Source organism: Triticum dicoccoides, chromosome 1B (assembly GCF_002162155.2).
Source record: "Triticum dicoccoides isolate Atlit2015 ecotype Zavitan chromosome 1B, WEW_v2.0, whole genome shotgun sequence".
In the NCBI taxonomy this organism is placed as follows: Eukaryota; Viridiplantae; Streptophyta; class Magnoliopsida; order Poales; family Poaceae; genus Triticum; species Triticum dicoccoides.
This window is the reverse complement of record NC_041381.1, coordinates 277,086,781-277,092,340: the sequence shown is the minus strand read 5'-3', so window position 1 is coordinate 277,092,340 and position 5,560 is coordinate 277,086,781.

Genomic DNA, 5,560 nt, shown 5'->3' with positions numbered 1-5,560 from the left:
ACCCCAGCTGTCCTTCTTCCCCACTCGCACTTCCACTAGGCTCGTCTCTGGCTACTCTTCTCAAACCCATGACCTCGGCGCGAAGCCCGCAAGGAAAATGGAGTCGGCTGGCCCCAGCACCAGGAAGATGAGGCTCCTACCAGCGGCGACGCCGGTTGTAGATCCAAGACCCGGCAGCGTAGGGAGAAGTGGCGAGGCCCCCCACCTGGGCCTGAGTAACCCATAGAATCTCTGGTGGACCACATCTGCGATCTCCCGGACGACATCCTTGGGTAGATCATCTTGCTTCTCCCCACCAAGGATTACTACCACACACAAGTCCTCTCAACTCCATGGCGCCCTCTATGGCGCACTGCGCCCCTCAATCTCGATTGTCATCAGATATATGTGCTTCCTAAATTTGATCTCCTCAGGGCCATCGTCTCCTCTCACTAGCAGGGCCCCGTTCAATGCCTCTACATCCCGACATGCTACCTGCTATCCATACCCTACATGGTTGACGCTTGGTTGACATCCCTTGAATTCAAAAAACTCCAGATAGTTTGAGTTCTACCATTACCAAGAAAGTTTCGTACCATGAATCGAACACCAAGAATTTGTGCCCACACCTATGTTGTCCATCTCGTGGTTTTCCTCCTCTCTCCACACCGCCACCTTCCCCCGGTGCCATCTACCATACGATCCGGTACAAATGCTTCGACTCCCACTGCTAAAACACCTTCCGCTTGTGGTGGTTTATCTGTCGGAGGCCTCACTGCACATCATCATCCACTCTAGTTGCCCTGCCCTAGAGCGCTTGCTAATTGTTTTGGGAATAGAAATCCCTACCAGTTATCTCCAAATAAAGTCGCCTCACCTTAAAAGCATTGGAATTTTTTTTGAAGGACAACAACTCATCATCGAAGATGCCCCTTCACTTCAAAGGTTGCTCCGTCATTATTGTTATAAACCTTCACAAATAACTATCGTCTCTGTGCCCAAACTGGAGACCTTGGGTGTAATTCGTGATCCGTTTAATGATCACGACAAGTTAGTGTTTGGCTCCTCACTTTTCAGGTAGCGTATATTATCATCCACACAATTGTAATCATAAGCTTCATTTTTCATTTGTGCACATAGGTTTTATATCATCTTGGAGTGCACTTTGGGTACTAATATTATGTTATATGCTCAATGAGGAGTTTGTCCATGGATAGCCTATCAATGCAACTGGATTCTGTCAAGATCTTATATATCGGAATGTTTAGTTATGATCTGAACATAATTATTCGCGTGCTGCGATGCTTTCGATGTTTGGAGCATTTATATATAAAGGTGATTATTTCATGCACATTGAAAGACCGTATATATTGTACTAGAATTAACCATTCAGTTGTCGCTCTTTCGATATACTCTTTTTTCAGACCTTAACTGTTTTCAATTCGCATGACATTCGTTTGAGGACAATAACGATGGAAGGATATGCATCCAACCAGGCAAATAGAAGCTTTGTCACATTCCTCCTGTTGAATTCGAGGTTACTATTGTCCATGAGGCTTAAGTTTGTCAACAAGAGATTTCTCACGGTCGGACACGTTGAACAGCAAAAAAAGAAGTTTCAGGTGGACAAATGGGCTTCTGAACATTCTCGACTTCTATTTACAACAACTTTTAGTCATCCTCCAATAAATGTTTTTTGCATAGGATGTTGATTTTATGGATTAGACCGATCCATTTGTTTCTGACTGCGAACAACAGTGGTTGGGTTAGATGTTATTGCCATGTTCAATCTGGGTTTTGTCTAAATTTGATGCACAATTAATCCTTGGGCTTTTTGTACCGTTTTTAAGCTTGACTTACATGTTGTTGCTGTCACACCCTAGCTAGTTCATGCATTAGAGTGTTGCATCATGTCTCTTCTTTCATCAGAAACTTGAAATGGGGATGACAGAACCCCCAGCCCCCTCTGAATCCAACTAGGGTTTACCAAAAATATTTTCAATGAACCTGAAATGCCCTTCCAAAATGTCCATCATTTTTGTCTTGGTTCAGAACCTCTGCCAAAAGTGATGCACAATTTTCTAGGTCATCCTAAGGTCTTTGAATTAAGTCATAAATATTTGAATTTGGGCATTTAAAATTTATAAAATATTTTAAATGCTCAAATATTCCCAAACTAAAATGTTCCTTGCTGGAAATATTCCAACCAAGGACCAGGTGCAGTTTGGTAAATTTTGGAGTTGCCTAGGTATTTTTAGAAATTCAACAAACTTACAGAATAAAAACAGAAACAGGAAAATAGGAAAAACTTACCTGGCGCCACCTAGCAGGCCCACCTGCCGGCCCAGCCCAGCCACCGCTCCAGCGAGCTGCTTGGCTTGGCCAGGCAGGCAGGCAGCTGCTCGACGGCGAGCACAGCATGCGTGCCACGCAGCTGCCCGCCGCCTCGCCGCTCCCCTCGTCCAGCTGATGACGGGGATCGCTCCCCCTCTCTCCCCCCGAACCCCTCAGACATCTCCTCTCCTCCCCAGCTCCTCTCCCTCGCGCTCCCCAGCCATGGCCGACACCACCGCCGCCGCCCCATCGCCGTAGCCGCGCTCCCCGCCGTCCGTGCTCCGTCTCGCCGTGTCTAGGAGCTCCGCTGCCATCCTCTTCGTCGAGCTAGCCGAGCCCCGCGTGCTCGTGTGGCCCGAGTCCACCGCACCGACTTCGCCCAAGTCCGCCGTCACCGGAGATCCCCTTCAACGCCGTCGCCGCATCAGTCCGTCCCCGACCCCGCCGGTTGCCTCCACGAGTGCCCTGTGAGCCTAGCTACCTCCCCTTCCCTTCCTCTCTCGCCCCCGAGTTGTGTAGCAACCGCACGAAGATCACCCGCATGCACCGCCACGGAGATCGTCGCCGACATGCTCCCGGCCATCCTCCGGCCACCTCTCGGTGTCCATCGCACTCACCACGTCGCGTAGGGTCTAACCATACACTCCCCGCACCTAACCGCACACCCTAGCCCCGAGTTCGCCTCCACCCGAACTCCGGCGGCAGCCTAGGTCGTCGCCGGCGCTAATTCCGGCCACCCTGACCCCAACTAACTCCAGCAAGTGCTGCGGTTTGTCCCCAGCTCCACTTAGATGCCTTCCGCGACCCATTTAGTGGCTGGAACGGCCAAAATCACTTCCGCCGCCGCGTCGGGCTCGCCGACGGCTAAACGCCGGTGCAGCCGACTTGACTTTGACCACGGGTGGGCCCTGGTTAACTCTGTTGAGTCAATGACAGGTGGGGCCCAGCCCTGTTAACTAATCCGGTTTAGTTCTAATTAATTATTTTAGCTAAACTAATTGCACCGACACCCTGGACCCACTGGTTAGTTTGACCTGGACCAGTCTGTTGACTTGCTAAGGTCAGCATGACATCATGCTGATGCAGTAATCCTTTTTTGGAATTAAAATAAATCTAAAATGATTTATAAATTTCAGAAAATGTTCTAAACTTCAAAAATTCATAGTAATTCAACCATAGCTCCAAATGCAAAGTGTTATATATGAAAAATGATCAGAAAAATCCAACCTATCCATCTGTACTGGTTTCATGCATGTTTAAACAAGCTAGCCTATTGTTTATTGCAGAACAAGTTAAAGCACCTTAAATGACCATATATGAGTTTGGAAATTGAATCTTTGGTTCAAAATGGTTCAAACCCATCTGGTCTTAGTTGCATTAGCCCAACACACTCATATTGCCATGTCTCATGCATGCATCATATTGTTGCATATTGTTTGGTGATGTTGTGTATCGGTGTTCTCTGCGGCAGGTTCTGCCTCCGAGGAGTACCATGATTACCCTAACGAAGAACAATATTAGTGCATCGACCCACGAGGCAAGCAACCAACCATTTGATCATATCGATACAATCCCATGTTCTCGCTCCTGCTCTCTTTTACTGCATTAAGACAACGCATTTCAAACTGCTGTGTGCTACGTAGTTGAACCCATTTCCTCTGCATGACCTGTCATTGCCACAGTAACTAGATGAAACCCACTAGCATGTGTAGGAGTTGTTTGAGCCATATGTATGTGTTGTTCCTACCTTGCTATGCCTGCTATGCTTAGAGTCGTGTCAGGTCTGCTTCATTTGGGTGATGGGCTAGAGTGAAATGATCGTGCCGGTAATGAGAGTGATGTGGTGAACACGGTTTGGTAAAGGTATCGATGAAAGGCCATGTAGGAGTACATGGTGGGTTGTTTCATTGAAGCCGACCTTAAGCACTGAGATCTGTATGTGTGATTTAAGATACAGCTACTACCATGCATTGGGCCCTGAAATATGACCCCGCTCGACTTCTTATTCACCCTAGTCCTCTATCCAGGAGTTGCAAGTAGTTTCTCGTGTTTGTAGCCCACTGGAGGCCGTGGACAGCGCTGACCGTAGGGGTGGGCTGTGATGCGGTAGGTACGTGGCCGGGAATACCGGGCACCCGTTAGGTGTCATGGAACCCTGTACACATCGTTCGGGGCCGTATGGGAAACCTCGGCCGGACTCCCTGCGGATGGAACCTGGATAGGTGATAAACCTGGACTAGAGACTTAGGTGTTTAGGTAGGTCGTGGTCTACACCCACGTCGACTTTCGCTTGAAGTCTGCCGAGCACATGTCGTGTGCAGACGCTAGGTGGTGGAAACATGTATGAAGAAGTACACCCCTGCAGGGTTAACATTATCTATTCGAATAGCCACGTGCGCGGTAAAGGACTACTTGGTTGCCTATACAGTTCATAGACAAGTAAATGGATACTACTAAAAATCTCAAGATAAGCGTGAGTGCCGAGGATGGCTCTTTCGTAGGATGACGGAGGTGGATCCTCGGTGGTGTATTGAAGTGGTGAGTAGTGGACTCGCGTGCGCAAAACCATTTCAAGTTGGTGTATCGTAGGATAGCTTAGCCAAGAGTCAAAGCTGGCTTGCTGCAATAACCCCACCAACCCCCTTGATAATGTGCACGTATGTAGGATCTGATGTAAGTCTTGCTGAGTACCTTTGTACTCATGATGCTTTAACTACATTTTTCAGAAGACGCTGCAACCCCTTTTGATGGATTCTTTGTAGACGTTGACATTGATGAGTAGACCGAGGCCCAGGTGGTGATCCTGAGCTTGTGAAGGACCACGTAGTATAGCCAGGCTTTCCAAGCCTCTTTTATTTTAATAGTTGTCTGTACTCAGACAAGTTACTTCCGCTGTTGGCTTGTATGTCTGTATGGCTTGAATGCAGGGTCGTGTGACCCGTACTTGTGTGTATGATATGTATGGCTCTCTGAGCCTTAAATAAAGTACTGGTGTCGTAGAGTCATGTTGTGATGCCTTGTTGTATTTGCACATATCGAGCATATTGTGTGTATGATTGAAATGCTTGGTATGTGTGGGATCTGACTATCTAGTTGTTTATTCTTAGTAGCCTCTCTTACCGGGAAATGTCTCCTAGTGTCTCCACTGAGCCTTGGTAGCCTGCTACTGCTCCGGAACACTTAGGCTGGCCGGCATGTGTCCTTCTTCATTCCTGTGTCTGTCCCTTCGGGGAAATGTCACGCGATG